At 44.7% G+C, this 24,818-nt stretch overlaps 1 protein-coding gene and 1 pseudogene across 1 annotated transcript in view; both read right to left on the reverse strand.

The window, feature by feature from the left end:
- Positions 1 to 22,709, reverse strand: part of C6H4orf19 (chromosome 6 C4orf19 homolog) — a 46,905-nt gene extending 24,196 nt beyond the window's left edge. Inside the window, exon 1 of the mRNA XM_066632434.1 lies at positions 22,563 to 22,709. The gene's annotated coding sequence lies outside the window, so the exon portion shown is untranslated. The remainder of the gene's footprint in view (positions 1 to 22,562) is intronic.
- Positions 15,816 to 15,912, reverse strand: LOC136656466 (U6 spliceosomal RNA; annotated as a pseudogene).
- Positions 22,710 to 24,818: the final 2,109 nt, after the last annotated feature.

Raw genomic sequence — 24,818 nt, forward strand, 5'->3', positions numbered from 1 at the left:
AAATTATGCAGGAGAAGGATAGAGTGGATAGGGAGATGCTCTTTACACTCTCACATAACACCAGAACCAGGGGACATCCACTAAAATTGAGTGTTGGGAGAGTTAGGACAGACAAAAGAAAATATTTCTTTACTCAGCGTGTGGTTGGTCTGTGGAACTCCTTGCCACAGGATGTGGTGATGGCATCTGGCCTGGACGCCTTTAAAAGGGGATTGGACAAGTTTCTGGAGGAAAAATCCATTACAGGTTACAAGCCATGATGCGTATGTGCAACCTCCTTATTTTAGAAATGGGCTATGTATCAGAATGCCAGATGCAAGGGAGGGCATCAGGATGAGGTCTCTTGTTATCTGGTGTGCCCCCTGGGGCATTTGGTGGGCAGCTGTGAGATACAGGAAGCTGGACTAGATGGCCCTATGGTCTGATCCAGTGGGGCTGTTCTTATGTTCTTTGGTCTGGTCCAGGGGACCTCTTCTTATGTTCAGGGCTTGAGGCAATTATCTAATCTTTCCATCGCCCTTTGTTGACCCACCAAAAATAATGTCACGACACACTAGTGGGTCCAGACCCACAGTTTTGGAACCATATGCTGGCAACCTTCAGTCTCGAAAGACTATGGTATCGTGCTCTGAAAGGTGGTTCTGGAACAGCGTCTAGTGTCTATGAAAAAGGGTTCCACTCCACACTGAACTGTGCTGGAAACTTTCAGTCCAGCTCAGTGGCTTAGTTATGGGGGGGGGATATGCTAAGTACTGCAGAGCCTCAGTGTGTTAAAGCAACCCCTCCCACTCACATTGGAGCCACTCTGGGCAGTGAAGGCAATGTGCAGCTATGCCACTGGTCCGACTTAGTGCATTTATCATATTTTAGGGCCAGGAACCAAAAACAAGATAAAACTCGCAACAAGTTCTCACTTCCTACAGATGCTAATGTGGTTGCATTTCCAAAGGAAAAGGAAAAAAACAAACAGAACACTGAGAGCTTGACATGTTCTGGAGAAACAATTATTTTAGAACCAAGATGTTGCAATATTGGAGCTTTTTGAAGCACGTTTGTGTTCATGGGTACCATGGTGATTCTATTAAACAAAAGACTCTTGAACAGATGTCTTCCAGTAGTTCTCAGGACAGTTATTTCTTTGAGAAGCACGACAAGCCAACAAAACCCAAAAGCCTTGAAGTGACAAAGCTGCAATTTTCCACCCTGAGTCCCAGAATGGACTCTGCAGGCCAAGTGTCAGCATCAGTGGCATTGCTAATGGGGTGTGGGCCACACCAGGTGATGGATACAGGGTGTGTATGTGTGTGTGTGACACCACTACTGGCCAAAATGTCTATATTTTATCAAAATTTATAGCCAAAATAAAACAGTGGGGGTGGGGCGATAGTACCTCACCTAACCCACCACCCAGGGTGTTGCCCCACCCACTACATGGGAGGAGGTCCATCATGGGGGTGACACGCTGGCCTCCCATACCAGGTGATGCAAACCCTAGTGACAACACTGGTCAGCATCATGCTGCCAGAAGCAGGAGATTTGAACCCTGATTGAGATTCCAACACTCTTGCCAGTACTATAAACCTATTTCGGTGGCATAGATCTGAGTAGTGCCATTGGGGCTGCCAAAATTGATTCCCCTTACTCTGAGTTGTGCCGCAGCCAACTCCAACCACACGCTGGATACAGCACAGGCCAGCCAGTCTGCCTGTTCCAGTGCAGGTTAGGATTGGGCTGTTAACTGTGTGCCTCTTCAGCATCAGATATAAAAAGCACAGGTAGGCCCCTGTTATCTCTGGGGATCCAGTTCCAGTTAACCACCATGCATATGGAAATAGTGGATATGGGGGAACACTGTCTTTGTGGCCCTGCATGCCCCCTATGCACCATTAACTTTGTTTAGAGGCTCATTGTATGAAAATATTCTTGCTTTTACAGGTCACTATAAGCACTCAGGCTTATAGCGACACAGGTGCAGGCTGTCAGCAGCCTGAATGCTTGAAAAAAAACTAGATTGGCACTAATAGGAAGTAGTTAATTTTAACTGTATTTGCTTTTGTCTTTCTATGTTGCAATTTTCTTGTTTTAAACTTGATTGTTAGCAGCCTCTGTTCTTCGTTTCAAAGAGCAAGGTGGGATATACATGTTTTAATTGTATTTAATTAAAATCAATTTAACTTTAAAATAAATAAATACAATCTCAAACGAGATGGTTTGTCCAAAACTACCAGAGTCACAGCTTTAGGCTTGCAGAAAAACAGGAGGTGTGCCTAACACAGAGACTCCTGCAGAACCACAGGGCATTAGTAATTCTCGCACACACCTCAGCTCGATACTGTTTCCAGGTGCCAGAGTGAACCCTGTCTCTAGTCTGTAATTCAGAGAAGCGGGTCAGGGAAACATGGCATTCCTGAGCCAAAAGTCACCCTAGCACGTGGGTGCTGGGACCAGAGCTGCCAATGCACAAGAAAGTGTTTTCCTCTGCAGTTGAATCTGCCATTGAGCAGGTCAAGCTACATTCCACAGGTGAAATCCTAGTCTTGGCTAACTTCATGCACCCTTCTGGAGATGGAATCTGAGAAAACAGCCCTAGGCTTTACCGAAGTAGGGTGTTATTGCCAAGGAAGGTGGTGTGTAAACAGCAGAGAATTAATTATCATTCCCTCAGCCTCCTTCCATATGATTTCAGCCTGTTGGTCTCAAGTTGTTCATTATATTTTATCATTATTCTGTGAGGAGAGTTCCTTGGGACTGAATACTGTAGCTTGTTAGTCTAATTCTGTTATTAGATCCTCATTATGGAGCTACTATAGGTTGAGCATCCCTAATCTGAAAATCTGATGTGTTCCAAAATCTGAAACTTTTTTTTACTGTGCCCTTATGTGTGAATAAGTGTTAAAAAAGAAAAAAAAAAGATCGCTTATTGGTAGCAAATAAATTCAAGTCAGGAATGATAGTGAGGCAAAACAACCACAGACTGTGCAGCTGGGTGGCTGAGATAGTGAAATGGGAAACTTTGCTTCTTGATGGTTCAATGTATAGAAACTTTGTTTCATGTACAAAATTATTAAATATATTGTACACTACAGTATAAAATTACCTTCAGGCTATGAGTTTAAGGTGTGTATGAAACATAAATGAATTTCATGCTTAGACTCGAGAATCAATCATGATTACAATTTTAGTAGGACCCAGCCTCTGATCATCGGGGGTTTCTTCAGAGTCCTTCTCTTGAAAGAACTTCCTATTTAATTTCCATGAATCTATTGGACACTGAGACCTGGTTTGCACATGTGTGTGTGTGTGTGTGTGTGTGTGTGTGTGTGTGTGTGTGTGTGTCACTCAGAGACAGAGTCTGTTGCTGGGTAGCTCTGGTTTCCCATGTGTTGTTCTGGTAATGGCAATTGCAGATGTGCCATGAGGCAAGTTGAGGAAGAGAAAAGGTGCTGGAAGAGAAAAGGTGCTGACAGGGCAGCCAGCACCAGTCAGCACTGGTCCACCTTGCCAGTCGGATGCCCACTGGGACCCTGTAATGATAAGTACCCTGCTGAGAGTCAAGGAGGCATTCTGGGGCATGGGGAAAATAGCAGGGAGGGGGTATTTCTGGGTGGGGGGTGGCAGACTGGGGGAGGTTCAGGCCTGGAAGGGGACAGGGACAGCACCAGAATCTGCTGTTGCATCCTAATTCCCTCCCTGGCAATCTGACACGCAGATTGTCAGATTGGGGTCTAAGAGTGTAGAGCAAGGATTCTCAAAGTGTGCAACACAATGCTTTAGGCTATTGTGCCACAGTCACAGAGGTGCTGAGTGATGTCCCTGGTGGCACCTCCTACCTGTTGCCCCAGACACCACTATCTTGGACCACACAAAATCTTACTACACTACCATCTTGGAACTTGCCAGACCAAGATAGAGGCAAGATCGATGAGGCTGCTGAGGTGTTGTGACCCAGGTATGTTTGGGAACCACTGGTGCCGGGGAAAAAATAGCAGTGCCAGCTAGTAAAATCATGATGGAGAAAAGTGTGATGATGTGTAGTTTATTTCTTGTGTGAGTCTGTGGAAGCTGCTGCATCCTTATGATTGCCTAGATTCCCAGTTAACTAAGGAGAGAACACAAATTAAAGATGAAAGCATTTGGATCATGCATTGATGTGATTTATCATCATTTTCTCTGATTAATTCTTACTGTTTTAGCTGTTACTCTGAAGTAGAACACTGATTAAAACACATGGTTCCTAAATGAGCCAGAAATCCATCAGTACCTTCAGAAAGCTCATTTGGTGTTAATAGGTTGTGTTAATAGGTTTGGCATATATCTTGATGTCTCCAGGATTAATAAACTGTGTGTATCAACAAGGAAACACAAATGGGTCAATAACCCCCAAAACTTTCCACACAGATTAGAAGAACCCTTTTCATGCAGGTTTATTATTTGACCTTGCATGTGTGAAAGGCCAAATGTCAGAGATAGAGCCTGCATAGTATTCCATCTCAGCTTCCAAGCAATGCTTTTCAGCAGAGTGGGTTACTCATACTCAGTTGTGAGTCATCAATGTTGTACATGCACATGTGAAACCAGTTTGACGTACACTAGAGTAAATGCATATTTAGATGGTTTTGAATACAAGTTCCAGGTATTGAAGAATGCATTAAGGGTTGAATGTGATACAAGAAAATCGTGGTGGATCAAGAAGGGTTTGGGAATAGTGTTCATAATTACTGCACATCTCAGAATCAGTTCAGTGTGGGAAACAGACAGAATATTGTGCTTGAGGTAAGGAAGCCTGGGTTCAGACTCCTGAGCTGCTCACAAAGCTTGCTGGGTGGCCAACTCTCTCTCTCTCTCTCCTTCTTACTATCTCAAAAGGTTGTCAAAAGATAAAAATGAGCTTGTGTCGTACTCACCTCTCTGAATCCCTGGTGCAATGGTTCCTAAACTTGTTCAACTGGTGGTTCCCTTCATCTACTGGGCCACTGGCTGTGGCTTCCTATTAGGGCTACAATCCTATATATTGTATAGGTCAGCGGGGTTTTTTGCGAGGATTCCATGGTTCCCCGGCTGGTTTCTGTGGCTCCACAGGGAGCCATGGCTCACAGTTTAGGAACCGTTGCCCTGGTAGAATTGTAAGTAATAAGGTGTTCTGGACAGGGCCTTTCTCCGTGCATTCAGTTTCAATGGCTATAAACTTGATTTTACTGATCTCACTGAATTCCCATTAGGGCAAAAGTTGTTGATTGTAAAGCCTGTTTTAAAGTTTCCAGGGATGGGAAACTAGAATGCTATGGAAAAAAAAAACCTATAAGACAAAGAGGAGGTGAGCTTGTGCTATTATTATTATTTTTTAAAAGCAGAACACAAAAATTTTAGCTCAAATAACTCTCAATCCATTAACTTTATTCCATACTGAGAACAAAATATAATATGAATTGAAAGTTTTTATGGAACAACAATGCAACAATAGCAGCTCTATATCCATTGAACTGCTCACAAGTGCTGGATTATTGGCAGCAAACTTTCAGAGAAGTTCAGGCAACTTTGCAGTTTTCCTAACAAATATTCATTTACTTCATCTGCCGAAAGTGGGAGACAGTGGAGCACTGATCATCAACAGAGTCAGCATCTTTCATCTTACTGCAGATGGTCTGCTCCAAGAAGACTTCACTGACAGTCACCCAACTGGAACCTTCATCTTTCATCTTTCATTTCACTTTCATCTGCTGAAAGTGGGAGACAGTGGAGCACTGATCATCAACAGAGTCAGCAACATAAAACAAATGTTTGCAAATTTAAACATCTGCTCCACATCAAACCGGAACAAGCAGCAAAGAAAATGTCAAGAAATTTGCAGAATTAATGATCTGCAGACCGTACCATCATGAGGCAGACTTTTAAGAGACTTATCAGGATTTTGAAGGAGTAAAAATAATCCTAACTCCCTAGAGACTAAATAGGATATTTAGATGGAGGCAAGGGGGTGTGTGTGGAGAAAAATGTAGAACTTTTGCCTTTATTTGTTGTTTCAAAGGAGAAAAACTGCTTAGGTGACATTTTTTTAACACACTGGAAAAATCTTTAAAGAGTAAATGGCTATACAAGGTAAAAACAAACAGAGAAGAGTTCAGGAGTTTATGCCTGGAGTCTGAAGAATTTACAATTAAAACCTCCTGTCTTGATCCTGTTGAATTGTGTGTACCCCATAAAGAAAAGCAAAGACATTATCTTCAGTCATTTTCAACCACCGTGCCATGGCACACTGGTGTGCCGTGAATGGCCTGCAGGAAGTGCCACAGGAGTTTGGCGGGGGGGGGGTCATTTATTAGCAGGGCCATTGGGTGATGTGAGTCCCCTGCTGGCAGCATGGTGTGCCTTGTCAATCATGCAAAAATTGATAGTGTGTCTTAACAATTTTAGTGGATTGTGGCATCAGACGAAAACAGTTGAAAACAGCTGATCTACATGATTCACAGAGAAAGCAAGGGGGGATAACATCTGAGGTTGCATCACTGGGAACTGCAGGTGGGAAAACAGAATTTTGAAGGCTCCTACATCATGTACCTCTCTTATTCATCACTTTTACTATTACTTATTCTCTTGCTTTAAATTTTTGGGATTCCCTCCTGTTTTACTGCATTTATCACATTTTAAATTATTTTATTGTAATTCTTGTACTTTAATTCTTGTTAGCCATCTCCCATATTATGGAAGGAAAGGCAGGATATAAATATTTTAAATAAATAATACAATAATTAATACTTAAGTCCAAACTCCTTGCATATAGCCACCTGGCACATCAGGAGATAGTTGTATAGGGATTTGCAATATCATTCAAAAACATGGTCCCCTATGCGGGGAAGCTGAAGTGATACAATGCCAAATTCTCTGGCTTTGGTCTACCTTCGCTGGCTGTAATGGCAGAGCCACTAATAGAGTTGCCGTGAATAGATGATTCAGGAACATGGCTCCCAGCAAAAGTGAAAGAACATGGCAGAATTTGGCAATAGCTTATCTGTCCAAATTAAATAGTTTGAATAGGTCAGACAAGGAAGGCATTGGTAGGGAAGAACATCTCGCTTGGGAAAAATGGTGAATCAGAGAGAACCAGATTTTTGCATACATTCTTTCATATATTACTCTGAGGAATCAGACTTGTAATGCATAGAACAAAACTGTGCTCTTCAGTTATTGTATTTAATCTCTGACTGTGATTATCTCAAATCATTAGTGAAGTGGTTGGGGTAACATTTCTCTAAGGAAGTGGGGATCATAGTGATCATCCTCACAGGGTTATCACAATGTCATGCAAGATAAAGACCACTAACATTTAGGAGTTCTAAATTAACATATATCCCTAACATTTGCATAGTATTTTCAATTTACAAGGGCGTTATCGCATAAACAAATAAGATAGCCCCTGCCCCAAGGAACCTACAATCTAATGTTTGACTGACTGAACCTCTTATCCCATTTTGCAGTGGTTCTCATACATTTAGCACTGGGACCCACTTTTTAGAATGAGAATCTGTCAGGACCCACTGGAAGTGATATCATGACTGGAAGTGGCCTCATCAAGCAGGAAAATTTTTAACAATCCTAGGCTGCAATCCTACCCACACTTACCCATGAGTAAGTCCCATTTACTATCATAGTTAAAAGAATATCATAGTAGCTTGTTAAATGTACAGGTCTGTAACATTTCCCCAAATGCAGTCACATCCCATGGTGGCATCAAGTCTAATCTGTTAAAAATAAAATATTGAAATGAATGGGGACCCGCCAGAAATTGGCTTGCGACCCACGGTGGGTCCTGACCCACAGTTTGAGATACACTGCAGCATATTGAAAAGCCTATAAAGGCCCAGTCCTCTACTTGAGATCTGCTGGCACAACGACAACCCCTCTGGTGTAGAAGTCACACACAAATGGATACCGTGCAACACTAGAAAATGCTACACCATGGACATTACTCAGACACTGCACAAATCTGCTGGCAGAGAGGCTCAAACAGGTTGGAGATGGGGTATGACAATGGGAACAATGTAGGAGGGATGTGGGAGGAATTGACACATGCCATATCCTAACCCCCCCCCCCCAACCAGCAAAAGGACATGCCACCAGTGCCCACACAATGCCTTACCACTGCACTGAGAGAGTTGGTGTAAGTAGCAGTAACAAAAGGAAAAATAGGGAAAGGAAAAACAACAGAAGATTGCACCTCCTGCCATAGCCCTGCCCTACCCACTTTCCTACAATGAAGCATAGGATACAGACTACATTTGGCAGTCAATCATAGCCTGCCAACTCTAGTATATAAGCCTTCCTAGGGAGACAACAGCTCAGACGAACAGATGTGTGGCATGGGACTGAGCTTCTCTGGTCTCTCAAAGGGGAGCTCTGGTGATGGGAACTATAGTAAAAGGGCATTTGGTGCACAAAGGGTGCACCTGGCACAAACAACCTCTTGCCCCTCACCATGTATGAGGGAAGATTGTTATTTCATATCTTCTCAGAATCTTACTCCAGATGGTCTGCTCCAAGAAGACTTCACTGACAGTCACCCAACTGGAACCTCTAGTTCATGATGCCAATAGGGGAAGCAAGCACAATGCATGCCAAACAAGTAAGCAAAGGGGGAGGGTTGCAATGCACTGATGCTGCCTCTCCTTCTCATGTATCTACCCCCCTTCTGATCCTTCATGGTTATCAAATATATTTCTCCTATAAACTAGGTTGCCTAACCATTCCTTCCTTTTACAACAGCAAAAAGCAGGGAGTGTCAAATGCCAGGGGCTCCAAACATAGCTACTGCTGGCCAAATACTCATCAGAAGCCCTTTTGTTATGGGACTGATGCTGTAGTCAGTTCCTTGGTACTTCCTCTGTGTTTGTCCTTGCTTCCCCACAAGCAGCTGCCTGCAAGACACCGTGCAGACCCCAATGGAAACCTACGGCCTGTCTGCCCTCAGTGAGGTTGCTCACCTACTCCTTCCAGTTGGGCTCATGTGGTGTTGCAGACTCCATCATAGACAATGAACCAACTGATGCATCCTCACCTCACTGACACTTGTTACTTGGTTGCTTTTTGGAGAATCTGCAATGGCACAACAGTTCTGCTGGGTGGAGGTGGTTGGCAACCCCACTTGTGTGGTTCCATTTCAGATGCTACTCTATCACAGATACTGTTCAATACAAATTTGGGCTGAATCTGGGGACTGGGGCAGGTAGCGCTTGAGGAGGGATACTGATATAATAGTCTTGATGTCATTCTACCTCAAAGGCTGAGCAGTGTGACTAACATGGGCATCACTCCCGAGACACTCAGTACCAATTAACTTGAACAGAGTCTCAAGCAACCATGTGAACTTTTAATTTCCTCCTCAGTTTGTATCCTGCCACATATTTCAAATGGCTGCTGGGTGAGTAACAAACACAATAAAACCATAAATAATCAAAAGTAGCAATCATAAGACAGGTGCTAAGGGCTCAGGCCCCTCTGAAGGACCCACTGCCAGTGCTCAAGAACCTCTCTTTGCCCACAGCCCTTGTATGGTGGTGATGGTCTCAGGATCCCTTCCCCCCAGTAGGAGGAGGCCCATGATAGGCAAACTCAGAGCCAGTCTTGAGTGACAATTGCAAAGTTGTAGTCAACAGATTCCAATAAAGTGTCTTATGACTTGAAAGAAAAATAGAAAAAAAAAATCACATCTGCTCAATGGTCCATTAGATCAGTTTAACTGCCCTCCTAAAAACCAAGGCAATCATTCAGCAGAGGGCACTACCTGAGGACTGAGGTATCCCAAGAGGTTCATGCTACCAGTTGGTGTACATTCCACTTCAGTCACTCCATGGCCTCTCAGTATATAAGGGAAACCTCCTGTTCTCTGCATAGACTTGCACTCACCATCAGGGAGTAGGAATACCAGAGCCTCGACTGCAAGGGTTCCCAAAGTATACATTGTGATGCCTCTTGGCACACTCACAGGGATGCTGTAGGATGTCCTTTCATGGCCCTTCCTACTTGTTCGCCTGGGTGCCGCGATCTTGGATCTCATGGTAATGCCCAGCTGAGCCAGGAAGAAGAGGCTCCAGGGGCATCGTGACCCAGGTAAGTTTGGGAGCCACTGCTCTACTAGCACCTGTCAATCTGCCCTGCCCACAAATACCCTATTACAGCCATTTTCAACCACTGTGCCATGGTACATTGGTGTGCCACGAGTGGTCCACAGGTGTGCCACAGGAATTTGGAGAAAGTCATTTATTAGTAGGGCCAATGGGGGATGTGAACTTCCCACTGGCAGCAGGTGCGCCTTGTCAATTGTGAAAAACCTGATGGTGTGCCTTGAAAATTTTAGTGCTGTGTCAGTGGGCTGTGAGATGAGAAAGGCAGAAAATCACTGCGCTATTAATTGACTTACTGAACTGTTCTGCTCCCAGCCTAACACCACATTTGGTTCTGCTCCTGCTTTATATATAGTATTTAACAATGGTGTACAACATATGGAAAACTGAATCTGTATCACATGCCTGCAAGTACTTTCCCTGTTTCCTTAAAAAAAAAAAAATCAATTTCCTTGACAGACTTGGGAAAAGAGAGATGTGACAAGTGGTTTATGAGAATACAAGTCTCCAATGATTTGCAGTGCAGCGTTTAAATGAGAGCAATTATTTCTTCAGCCCATTGTAAAGCTACTTCATTGACCGCAAGGTAGGCTGCAACCCATTGTCAGGGAAAGCACTCTAATTTTGAGGCCCCTGTGAATCACAGCTTGTTTCCACCCTAAAAAATTGAATGGAAAGTGTTCAGTTTCTTTATCTTAATGTTATTTACAGTCTTTTGCAGTCCTGCATTAGAACAATGCTTTCAAGGAGAAGAAAGTGTTTGTTCCTTTAAGAGATTTAGTATTGTCTGGAGTCGGGCCAATGAGCCATTTAATCCATTTTCACCCTGGTAAAGAATAGGCCCTCTGTTCACCAGAGTTACCAGCCCACACTGCACGATTTACTTCAGGCTCAAATATAGTGAGGTAGCTTATGATGTCACATGTTCAAAAGGAGTATGTCAGCTTTTCCATCAAGCCTTCTTTATAACAGGACTGTAAAAATGGATGGGAGTGGCTTGGGTACATAGGAAAATGCTCCCATTTCTTCCCCTCCTATAGCGCTGCCACCTTTTCTCTGCCCCCGAGCCTTTAACGGCGACCAGACTAGAAGAAATTAAGCAAGTGCTGCTTTCTCCATTTCCACCGGTTTATGAAACCATTGCTACATTTTGTTTGCTTTAAGGTGGATACAATAATCATGGGTCTCAACTACATGCTCCCGGATATGCAAACAAACAACTGTGGTGTGCCAAATAAAGAATGAGAAGGGTGGAAAGTGACCTCATTGTAATGACTGTTGTGTCACTACTTCATTATCTGTGTTTATTATTTCCCCTTTGGCTCAATTTCAAGGCAGGCAGCAGGGGCTGGGAAGAAGGGGGTGATGAATAGCTTTCTACGGTCTGGCGTGCCTTAGTTGTAGAAACACAGTGTTGTTATACCAGCCTCTCGAAAGGTTTGCCATTTTGTGCTCAGAAGAAGAAAGAGATCACCTAGGAAGCTTCATGGCTGAGAAGGGATTTGAACCTGGATCTTCCAAATTTAAGCCCAACCCCGGAACCACTACACCACCCTCAAACATACATTGGGCTGTACCACTGGCATTGATACTAAGCGTTCAGCGATCAGGTCAGCAAAGTGGGCTGTTTGATGGGTGGGGGTGGCTAGTGCTCTCCCTGACTCTGGATGACACAAAAGCCATGGGGGGGGGGGGGAAAAAAAACACCTACTTAATTTGCATGTGTCAGACACCTATTGAAGGTACAGGGGACTGACCATTGTGTCACCTCACACATTTATACATATGTGTACATGGTGCTGGGTTCATGCCAGGAAAAATGACCCAGGCAGACACATATTGTTTTGCATGGGCTGATGGCAAGGAAGCACCAGGTTCTCCAGACCTTTGGCTTAAAGGCCAAATGTTGACTTCTCGGAGCAACCTCTTTGCTGATTGGCTTTGTGGAAAAGCTGGCCTTTGGAAATTTCCATGACAAACAGGCCCCTGCTTGGTCATCGTATCCAGAGCTGCAAAACATTGCCCCATCCTCAGAAGTTCCTGATGTTGAGGTAAACACAACTATTTGTGGTCACAAAAGAAGGAGAACGCCATCTCAGTTGCCTTGCCTTCCTTCCTTCCTTGAAACTGGTGGAGATTACTGCCTAACCCTCCTGAGTCTGCTTATCAGACCTTTTCCTGCCTTTTATTACTACTACTACCACTTCCACCAGAGGTGTCACAGCCCACCAGATGTTTGGACTGGAATTTTTGGGTGCTCACTAGTTCAGACTCTACCTTAGAGCTTAAGAACCAGTGAGATATTGCCATATAATATTTGATGTTCCTATCAGGGGAGCTTGTTTCAGTTGTTCAACTGTTATCTAGTTAACAATGCCAATACACAGTGGCATAGCTAGAAGGGGTGCCCAAGCACTAAGTTTTGCAGGGAGCATCACTGCAATGTTCAAGCAACCCCGACTCCTCCCTCCCCCCACCTTTGGAGCCATTTCCAGAGTGCACAGAGTGGATGACATGCTTAATCTTTTTATCCCTTCTTTTCTGGTTATGCGCTAACATTGCAAGTGCATCTAGAGCCTAGGACTCCTATTTTTTACTGTTTAAAGTAAACCGTACTCCTTGACTGATTCAGTAGAAAACAGCTTCCAGTCAGTTCTCACCTCAAAGACTTAGGGCAGTGATTAGGATTAACAGAGGCATGGGAGAGACAAGCCCCCCCCCCAACTGCATAGGAACAAAGTGTTTTACAACCAACCCACTTAGGGGTTCCTTGTCTGTAGCCCTGGTTGCAGGCTGCAGGGAACATAGCCCTATTTCATGCTGTGGCTTTAACAGTTGGTTCTTGCTAGCTTCTTTCCTCTCTCTCTTCCAGACTTTCACTCCTCTTCATTGTCTCCTGTTACTGCCCAACTCCTTTTCCCCATTCACTCTGGGATGCCAACATCTAGTTCCCCTTCCTCTTTCCTCCTCCATTTTTGCAAGCGAACATACTTCTTTCTCTTTCTAAAGATTTCCTCAATACCTCTTACTGTACTATCCTATCTAAGCCACTCCACCGAGGCAGCCAACGGGTTAGTTTCTGCTGCCTGATCAGATCTATTTGGACCTGCACCAGCTTTTTTGTTGGCACAAATCTGAGTGGACCCAGGAAGGTGGATCAAGCCCCAGAAGGGGGATCAAGCCCCAGAAGGGGGATAGGGTATCACTGCTGCTGCGGCTATCGCCTCCTACCTGGCCTTGATTTGCCCCGTTATGGTTCAGTTGCACTCTATGTTGTGTCGTCTTTTGTGACAGCCATAAATAATGCTACACCGCTGGAATGGAAATTCTGGTGGCATAGAAGCCATGTAGGATTGGGCCATTAGTCTATCTAGCAATCACCACTGTTTAGAACCTACATGTATGTGCATTGCATTAAATATCTTTTTGATGTTCATCCCTTTTATCCCCACAATAAGAGTCCTCACACTATAAGCCACTGCACTTGATCCCTACACACACAGAACAAGCCTGGTCACAATCAGTCCATTCACAGCTCAGTCTTAACAAGGGCTTGCACCAGTGGAACGTGCTTTGTGACAGCACAAGACCCTGGCACATGGGGGGAAGGGCAGGGAGGAGGTGGAACAGGAAGGTGAACCGGGGTGGCAACAGGGCAGGTGGATTGGAAGGGGGCGGGATCAGCATTGGCGCATGCTTTATCCAAAATTCCTTTCTGGGCCTGATCGGTCAGCATGGATCAACGAGATATTGCTGGCGCAGGTCTGAGATGACCCATTGTGGCTACTGGGGCTTACCATGGGGCTAGAGGACAATGTTTGCTTACCCCAAGGAGAACTTCAGCAGCCAAAAATCCCCTGTGGGATACAGCATAGTCTGCACTGGTACTGCTGCATTGACCCGCGGGGTCTTATGTTGGATTGGGCTATTAGTATCATCAACACAAACTAGCTTTCTAGGGTTCCAGACAGGGGTCTTTCTCAACCTTACCTAGCGCTGCCAAAAGACTGAAGCTGGAACCTTCCACATTCAAAGCAGATGCCCCAACCCGGAGCTACAATCTCTCTTCTCTAAGGTGCAGATAAGGGCAGCAACCCTCTTCAAAGCCTTCTAGGTCAAACAGGATATTGGAAGAAAAAAGCCCTGCACTCCCCCCCCCGTTTGATCTGTCAGTCACATGATGACATTCAAACACACATCTGAGCAATATGGACGAGATACTATGGGTGACTCTAAGAAAAACCTCATAAACATGGCTCTGCATTCTCGGAACAACTGCAGTGCATAAAGTCAGGGGACATCTGGGAAATTCACAAGGAAAAAAGATAATACCAAAAAACAAACATGCAAAGAATAGAGCCACACCGCAGGCAAATATTACCTTTTCCATGCCCCACCCAAAGCAGGCAAACTGAAAATGCAAGCACCAAGGCCTTGTTTTACCTTCAGAGAGACAATGGCTTTTTTCCCCCTAACACGGAGCAGAAGAACAAATGCTTGTTCAGCCTTCAAAACTCTGGAAGCTGGGATGCTTTATATTGTGTTCTCCATTGCGGATGCCCATGGGTATTAAATGAGCTACAATCGTGCAAAAGGACTACGTTCATAAATGGTCCTCTAGCAGCCTGGCAGCAGCCATTTTCACCTGGTACTATGGAAAAATATGGCACTGATCTCCCCCCCCCCCCCCCCCGCAATATTTACAGGATGAACAACAAAGTTATTCAGGATTAAGGAAGATGGCTGGCAGGATCTTTCTGTGTAAAGTGAAGCCTCCTTGGGCATATTTTTGTATGCGGAGGCAGGCTAAAGATCCCTAAACTAACAACTAGCTCCAGCTTTAGCACCTATCTAGGCGATTTTCAATCTTTTTCTTCTCACAGCTAAAATTGCAAAGGCACACCATCAGTTTTTTGTCAGTTGACAAGGCACACTGCAATAAAGGTCCCTCAGATCCTCCAATGGCCCTGCTAATAAATGACCCTCCTCTAAACTCCCACAGCACAACTATGGATCAATCACAGCACACCAATAATGGCACACTGGTTGAAAATCACTGATAGATACCAAGGGCAAGCAGCTGGTGATGCCTGGCCCAAGTTTCATTTCCTGAGTGTTGCCACAGAGGCTTCTTCACTGCCAGCCTCAGGGGAGAAGAGGGATGTGTATGAATCTGCCGTATGACCTTGCCAAAAAAAAAATTGTGGCTCTACGCACACGTATGTAATTCACTGGTTTTCACATTAGTGAGTGGGAAGATCAGGCTCCTGCTTGCAGCCATTACAGGGACAATATTTTCATGCATCTATTCTAAATATCTGAGGCAGTGCTTCTCAAACTATGGGTCAGGACCCAGTAGGTGGGTCGCAAGCCAATTTCAGGTGAGTCTCCATTCATTTCAATATTTTATTTTTAATATATTAGACTTGATGCTACCATGGGATGTGACTGCATTTGGGGAAGTGTTACTTACCTGTACTTTTAACAAGCTACTATGTATAGTATATTCTTTTAGCAATGGGAGCAAATGGGACTTACTCCTGGCTAAGACTGCAGCCTAGGATTGTTAAAAATTTTCCTGCTTGATCATGTCCCTTCCAGTAATGACATCACTTCCAGTGGGTCCTGACATATTCTGATTCTAAAAAGTGGATCCAGGTGCCAAAAGGTTCAAGAAGCACTGCAATAAGTACAGAGTTTACCCACATGGAACACTTCACAAATTTGCATGCCATCCTTGCACAGGTGCCAATCTTCTCGGTATCATTCCAATTTTAGGATATGTGTTGCTGAGCACAGTCTATCAATTTGGTTTTTACTGAATTACTTATGAACTTTTTCTGGGTCCCTCCCCACATGTGCATCTAACAATATTAAATTACTTTTTTGTTGTTGTTTGTGTTGGGTGTTTGGCATTTGCATAACTTGCTGAGCAGGGAAATATATAGCCAGGTATCTGACTTCCCAGCTCAAATTCATCTTTCAATTTGTCTTGTTGAGAACAAATCTTATGGCTTAAATATCCATAAGATAAATTAAATCAAATAAGTGTAAAGCTGATATATTAACTGGAAGGAGGGGCAAAACGCTAAGTTTCTCCAGGTGCCTGGCTGCTGGTGTAAAGCAGCCCCTCCTCCTTGCCTTGTTGCTGTGTAAAGCTTTTGCAGTTGCAACAACTGGCTCTGAAGGCAAGGAGGAGGAGCCACTTTACACCAGTGGCCAGGCACCTGGAGAAACTTAGTGTTTTGGCCCGCCTCCAGGATTGCCAGTGGATATATCTGTTGTACGCTTGTAGTGATTTTCTGCAAGCCGATGCTTCTGCAATTGTTCATATGCCAATAAAGTTTATTCTACTCACATGCTCCGATTCAAAAAACAGTGGTAAACAGGCTGTTCAATGATAAATGAGTATGTTGTATAGCAGGTGGGAGAGAAACTTCAGGTTTGAGAATAGTAGTGTTACATGTACACAGAGACATAGCAAAGCGTTCACTATATTATCTATTCGCAAGGCAACATTTATCTGTTTATTCTTACAGATTCTGGATGTTAAATGAATTTTTATTTGTGTTTCTTTTCAAATTAATAAAAAAGGGTTTTGAATGCACAAGGACAAGAGAGTCCGTATTTTCATCTGTGAAATCTTCAGTATGTCCTAACCACTTAAGCAGCAATTCCAAGTCTCCCAAGCAGCTCATTCCTGAATTGGATGTTTAGATTTCTGGTGTACTGGGAGGATTTGTTTAACAGGCTGTTTGTAGACTACTTATGACTGTGTGGATGAAATCCTGATTGGATCACAAATCACAACAGTGAGACATTTAAGAAAGGTGGGTATGTTTTGTGCCAGCTAAAAACATGCCTTGTGGTTATCTGCCTGAACAAATATTTACTAGTCTTTTAAAAGTCCCAGGGATCTATTGCATAATTAAACATCTCTCACATTTACTTCTATGGGCCAAAGGAGACATTGTGGGCCCCACACATTGTAGGTGTGCTTCCTCCCCCTCCCCCCCCCCCCATAAATAGCATGCTGGAAGAAATGATCTGGTTTGGCACTGTAGAGAGAGTACAGAGGCTTTAACTCTATCTCCCATCACTGATTTGATCCAAATCATCCCCCCCCCATGTATGCTATTTATGGACAAACAAGTGTCCACAAGCACTGACAGAAGTTTGTTTGTCATCGTCCACGGCAAATCACATGCACAGGAGGGTTCGATCTGATTTGGGTCACCACCAAAAAAACCCAAAAACATAAGCACACAAGACTGAATGGCTTGACAAAAGTTATGTTTAGTTTGACCCCCCTCCCTACTTAATTCTGGATTTTTGAGACCCACTGTTTTGCTAAATTCCTGGTCCAAGCTTCACCTAGAGAAGCTATGCCCACTTTAAGCTAATTAGTTCCTGAACAATGGCCCTAGTTCTGCACTGCTGAACCCCCACTACCTGTTCAAACTACAGAGGTCCTCCTTCCTCCCCTCTCCTGCCAGCAGCTTCTCCAGCCACCACAGCAACACCTTGGTCCTCAGCAGGTCTTTGGCATGCCAGCCACACACCAGTCTCCAGCAGTCCCTCTTCCAGCAATCCTCAGAAGTCTATTCACCTGTTTGTCCATTAGTCAGTTAGTCCATTGGTCAGTCAGCAGGTGCATCAGCCAGTTCACCAGTTCCTAAGTCCATTAATCTATCAGTTTAGTTCTTTCTCCTTCCTCCTTTTACTATCCGTACTCTTTTCCTTCCTGCAGATGCTGATTTTAACCCTGAAGGCTCTTTTGTTTCTAAGTGGCTGCAGCTCTGCAGCATACTCACTGCAATCTAAGGCCCTGATGTTTACCCCATGCTTGGCTGCCAGAGCAAGGGGCTACTGTTGACCCCACACCCTATCTCCTCGAGGGATCTCACGCATTTCCATTACACCCACCAAGTTCGCATACAGTCTTTAAAACAGTGTTTCCCAAACTGTGAGCCATGGAAACTAGTCAGAGGAGCTGCAAAATCCTTTTGATAAACCTGCTGCCCTATACAATATATAGGATTGTCACCCTAATAGGGAGCTGCAGCCAGTGGCCCAGTAGGTCAAGGAGCCACCAGTCAAAAAAGTTTGACCACTGATTTAAAATAAAAATATCATAACCCACAGGTTCTACCAACTTCAGGACCTGGCATCTACTCCTTGCCATTAGTTCTGCAAAAGAATAAAAACAAACAAACCACTCCCCCCCATCCCCAAATCCACCATAGTACTCACATTCAGTGCTCTAAAGATTTTTGAGAATAGTTTTACTCAGATCTAGGGCTTGCGGATTCAACAACAATCTGGTAAGCCAGATTCTCACTTTACCAAGGGAACCATGTTTGCACCAGTCTTCCTATAGGTAACACATGAAGCATGAAGGGGAAGTCCCACAGCTCAAAATGCACAGATGATCTGGCTGCTGGCCCTTCACAGGAGAGAAATTCCAGGAGAGAAATTCCTCCTGTGTGATTATGCAGCGGTGGAATAACCGGGTTGGTGAGTTCAGATGTACACACACGCATCTTTCTCTTCCATGTAATATGGAGAGGTCAACACACGTATTATCAAATCTGGCCCAGAACAGCTCATTCCCCTGGATGCTAGTTTTAGGATGGCTCCTGACATTATAGAGTTATTGCTCTCTCTTCTATTTTGAGATTTAATTAATTGCATTATATTTTTTTCTTTTTAGCTGATTTTAAGCCAACATTTGTGGGGGCGGGGGCGGGGAGGGGAATTATACCTAAAGGCAGCATATAATATAATAAACAAAGTGTTATTTTCAGCCCCTTTCCTAAACATTTTTAACACAGAATGTGCTGCTTCAGTTCCTGCTGCATTGAGCTATCCAGCACGACCCTGAGACATTTTTTCCTGGCTTGTCACTGCCAGTTCAGACACCATCACTGTATATGTGAAGTTGGAATCTTTTTGCCCTCATCTTTATCTTCAGCACTGGTGCCAAGGCACCATGCTCTTTGGGGCTAAAGTCTGCACTGCCCCCCCCCACTTGACAGGTTATGGGTCATGACCCACTGGACCTGAGGATTCAGGGGTCAACATGGTGTATGGGTTCTCCTCTGTCTGATGGGTGTGGGCCCCTGACCTGCCAGCCTTGGATGCCCCCCCATTCATTTTGTACATTGTACCTAATTTGCCATTTTGTTTTTCATTCACTCAGTTTGGAGAGATCCCTGTGGAGCTCTTCACAGTCTGCCTGGGTTTTCATCATCTTGACCATAGGAAGCTGCTGTAACCAAGTCAGACCAGTGCCCATCTAACTTAGTAATGGATAATTTGCTGTCAGCAGCAACCTCATTGTTCATCCTTCCTGAGCAACATATCTAATAATTTATTTACTTCTTCTAATTCTAGGTAATTTATGAAGGCTGGTTCCAGTGCATGTCTTTGGTGAACCCACTGCTTACTTTTCTTAATTGTGAGAACTATTTTATTCCTTCCCTCAGCAACCTGTTTGCTAACCATTGGCTAATCCATAGGAGGGCTCTTTATTCAGAAGCCTTTGGCAAGGGACTTTGGAAGTCTATGTACATAGTGTCTACCAGGTCATCTCTATTTACAGGATGACAGAGGCCTCATGTTATTATTTGCCTACAGAAGACCTCTCTGTTCTACTTTCCCAAGAAGAAAACTGCAGAATGAAACAAAATGAAACAAATCTTGCAAGATCTTATGACAGAAGGGGGCTTTTTATGGTAATATCAAATCCTTTAGCATGAATTCTCATAGCAAGCCAGTAATATTTCCATTTTACAGACTCCAAAGCAGTGATTTTCAACCTTTTCCATCTCACGGCACACTGACAAGGCACTAAAATTCCCAAGGCACGCCATTAGTGTTTTGACAATTGACAAGGCACACCATGCTGTTGGTGGGGGGCTCACATCCCGTACTAATAAGTGACCCTCCCCCAAATTCCACGGCACACCTACAGCACACGAGTTCATGGCACACCAATGTACTGCAGCACACTGGTTGAAAATGGCTGCTCTAAAAAATGACATAGGTACATAATTAAATCATGCACGGGTGTTCCGATATTTGAGTAGGATTGCCAGTGCACTTTCTGGTGGGGCTGGGCATGGAAGGAAGATCTACTATGCCCAGACCCACCAGAAAGTTGTGCCATCATGGAAAAGATCTCATACAAGAAAGTGCTTTATTCTGAGTCGGGCCACTAGTCTAGCTAGCTCAGGATCTAGAATGAAGACAAGAACTTCATTACGCACCCATTTATCTGTGATAGTGATTCCTAAAAGTGTTCCTGATCTAATATACAGTAAATAACTTCCTGCAACTCCCTATAGAGTTTCCATCAGACTTCTATATGTTCAGTTTTCCAGTGGCAATAATGCAGGTCTCTTGTTGTCTTGTGTGCTCCCTGAGGTATCTGGTGGGCCACTATGAGATATAGGAAGCTGGACTAGATGGGCCTTTGGCCTGATCCAGCTTGGCTCTTCTTATGTTCTTTTGAAAGTGTCCTATGACTTTCTTGCGCTTTTGAGATTCAGGGTCAAATCAAGAAGTGTACTGGGATGTTTATTTATTTATTTGATGTGATGCTTTGTGTATTACACATTGCTTTTGTCCTGCCACCCCAAGCTTTTGCGATGGAGTGGGCTTCAAATAGCAAGTGGCTGTTACATGACTACACAGACCAGAGCAGGCCCTGGGACCCCTCCTTAACAATCTGAATGAAGACACTTCCTCAACCTTATACACACACATTCCTGGGAATAAGACCCAATGAAATCAATGGGGCTTACTTCTGGGTAGACATACATAAGCTTGTGTGACAACAAACTTATTGCATAGTCATGTGACTCTTTTGTATTATTAATATAAATGAAAGAACAATTCTCTACATAAAAGCAAATTGTAGGTTATGTTCAAAGGCATATCAAAAACATAGCAAGCTAATAAAAATAAAATAGTTCTATCATCAGAAAGCAAGACTGTACATTGGAAAGGAAACAAAGACAAAAGTTAATACAAGGTGTCCAAGTTCTGACAAACTTGTTCCAACTTTGGCTTCAACCTTATGCACACTTTCCTGGGAGTAAGCCCTATTGAACTCAGTGGGGCTGACTTCTGAGTAGAGATTGGACAATTAGGGCCCAATCCTATCCAACTTTCCAACACCAGTGCAGCTGCAATGCAGCCCCTAGATAAGGGAACAAATGTTCCTATACCTTGAGGAGGCCTCTGTGAATGCCTCCACACCACAGGATGCAGTGCACGCCCCAATGGCATGGCTGCACCAACACTAGGAAACTGGATAGGATTGGGCCCTAAGTCTCCTTTACTCACACACAGAATGTGTTTATTTAGCTATGAATGCAACATTGCACTCCCCCCCCAGCCAGAATAGTAAACAGTCTGCAGTATTTGACATGGCAGGTCCAACATCTTCACGCATGAAGTTCATGTGCTATCACTGTGGCCACCTGCATCACTGGTGCACATTCAAATAAATAATTGTGTCTCTCAGGACAGTTCAATGAAATTCAACACATTTCCCTCTTCCTTTGCACTTCATAGTTTAAGGAAAGACATTGATTGTCCCACACAGTGGTTCTCAAACTTTTTAGCATTGGGATCAGGGTGACCAGATGCAATGGAGGGCAAAGCACCTCTACCTTTAACCACTGTATAGAAGAAGGAATTTTGGCAGGTGCAGCTCAACCGAAAGGGTTTAAAATGCTGCACTTGCCAAGATTCCCTCTTCTATACAGTGGTTAAAGGTAGAGGCACTTTGTCCTCCATTGCATCTGGCCACCCTGATCAGGATCAACCTTAAAAAAAGTTTCACTTTAGCAGCAGCTCCAGCCTCTTCGGCTATCATGGTGATTGGGCAGCAGTGCCTCCCCCTCCCCCAGCAGCAGGTTGTTTAAACCTTGATGCCCGTAGCCTAATCTGCCTTGCCGCTTTTGCAAACCACCAAAAATTGGGTTGTGACCCACTGATGGGCCACAGGCTCCACTGTTTGAGACCGGCTGTTCTCCAGCACAAGCCTACACACGTCTATTCAGAAGTGAGACCCACTGAGTTCAATGATCCTCCCAGGTAAGTGTGGCTAGGATGGCAGCCCTGATCTTTCCAGCACTTTAGCCATCATTCCCCATCCTCAGGAAGCTTGCAAGAGTTGAGGGGAAGTGGCTTTGAGTGTCCCGGGGTGGGGGGGGAAGGTGCTGGTTCTTTTTCTCGTCTCGATTGGACTCCTGCTACAGGTAGGGGGCTGGACTAGATGACCTTTTAGATGCCTTCCCACTCTATGCGCCTGAGAAAGAATCGGGAGCAGCAGGTGGAAGAGGAGGGCTGCAGGCGCCCAGGCGACCCAGCCAGGCGCCCTGGCTCAGGAGAGGCTCCCGGATCAGTGGCCAAGTTGGCAGAACTTCCTCCTACCTGCAGTGCCTGCGCTGCTCAGAGGCTCCCGGAGCTCAGCCTGCGCTGCGTCCGAACGCGAACTCCGCCAGCGATGCCTCCTTCCCCGGGGCAGACTCTGCCTGACCTCTCCAGCGAGACAGAGACACTGTCGCCGGTGCCATTGGGCCCCCGGGCGTCATGTGACCGCAGAGCAGCAGAAAAGCCCTTTAAAGTTTGCATCCGAGAACTTCCCAGGCTCTGTAACCCTTTACCTGCAAGGAGGGAAGGCAGAGCCCGCCCGGCCTCCTGGCTCCCTCCCTGCAGGGCAAGCCAGCCAGACAAAGGGGAAGGAAACCAGAGGAGCCCACGTGGGGGCCTCACTGCACAAGGGGGGGGGGTGATCCTGACTGAGTGTTCTCAGGGCTGGCCCTCTCTCAAAGCCACCTGGATGGGCAGGCAATTGTCCTACTGGGCCAAAAGAGCTGCACAAAATGAGGTCACTCCTCTTGGACAGCACTGTGTGGAAACCAAGACAGACCCTGGGTTTTGCCCCTGGAAGGAAAGTCCTCTGAAGCACTGTGCGCAGATAGTCCAGAAAAAGCAGCCTTCAAGTCAGAGGCGTCACAAGGGTTAGTGTTACCCCCCCCCCCAATGAACCTCCTCTGGTGCCAGGCCATACTGAGTAAATTACAATATCATACACGCAAGTTTAACTGCAGTGGCACCACTAGGGTTAGTGTCGCCCCCAATAATGCTATTTATTTATTTTAATATATAACAGTATGGGTCACCCAACAAATCAGTAACCAGCAAAAAGCCAGCGACTCACTTGATGGCACACAGCTGCATAAGAGTTCCAGTATTAGCTCTGACTTATGGAAATGAGAGCTGACTCATTTTAACACCTTATGGATTCCCTGCTCTGTCATCATTGGCTCTCAGAACGATCAGTCTCATTGGTCAGTTTAAAGCAATCCACTTTTTGTTACATAAGGCAGTTGTGTTTTCCTTTTCCGGTTATTTGGCTATAACTTTTGAAAGAATACAGATATTTCAACATGGTTTGTTTCATTACATTCTTCATTAAATTACCACCCCCAGCACAGCAACATCATTTCTTCAAGTGCAGCATGCCTGATGACTCTGAGGAGGAATGTTGCCGACTGACCAGGAAACCAGCCTTGCCTTCTTGTGTGCTTTTAACAGCTGCTTGCTTGATGTGCATCTGTTGAGGTGAAGTTGTTCATCTGCAAATGTCAAGGTGTTGTTAAATGCATAGCTACAGAGGGTGGTGGAAGAGTTGGCAATCCAAATCAGAAGCAATGATTGATCATCGCAGGCTGAGCCTAACAAAGTTACTCAGAAGGAAGCATCATTGAGGTCAATCAGACTTACTTTCCAGTAAGTATATATAGGACTGAAGCCTTGAAAAGCATGCTTTATGCCCCAAACCTGTCCATTGTTTCTTGCTTTGATGCAGATGTGCCATTGAGACACACACTGCATCCTATAGTGGGGTGTGTGTTTGTAATCAGGAGGCCTCCCTGAAGTAAGGGAACTGCTATTCCCTTACCTACAGATAAGCCCCTTGTTGCCCTTGGGGTGTACCTGTGTCAGTTCTGTGACTGATGCACATCTGAGTGGACCCAAGGACACATGGCAAGGCCGGGCAGGGTGCATAGGACATTGGAAGTGTGGTGTGGTGCCTCTTACTGGGTTGATAGTGTGATAGCGTTTTTAGGTAAAAGCATGGAGATTCATCAGGCACTGGACCCTCTTGGACAATCAACTGCATTATCATTGAGGGTTGGAAATAGAAAGAGCAGTCAGACTAGAAAAGACTCTCAGGATGCAAACTTTCACAGCCACATAAGGGAGCACCACCCAGACCCCCCCACCAGTGTATGGAGGGAGAAGCAGGACTGCTTGAGTAGAAACCTGGTGAGGTGGGGAAACAGGTTCCAGGGCTTCTGCTGGCATGGAGAACTTCTGTGCAGAGTCGCCTTGTGAATATCCTAATCAGTGCACGCATTGAATGATTACTGTTCTGTAAAGTTTTAGTTTGCAGCAGTGGTTCCCAAATTTTTTTAGTACCGGGACCCACTTTTTAAAATAACACTCCATCAGGACCCACTTAGCTTTATGAGACTAAAAAGCTAAGACCCACTTAGCTTTATGAGCTTTATGAGACTAAAAAAAAGTTTCATTTTATCAGCTGCTGAAACCTCTGTTTTTATGCTGTTTACTATGGTGGTGGGGCTGCCTTCTGGAGCGTTTGACTTCCATGTTCATCAA

Source organism: Tiliqua scincoides, chromosome 6 (assembly GCF_035046505.1).
Source record: "Tiliqua scincoides isolate rTilSci1 chromosome 6, rTilSci1.hap2, whole genome shotgun sequence".
Classification (NCBI taxonomy): Eukaryota; Metazoa; Chordata; class Lepidosauria; order Squamata; family Scincidae; genus Tiliqua; species Tiliqua scincoides.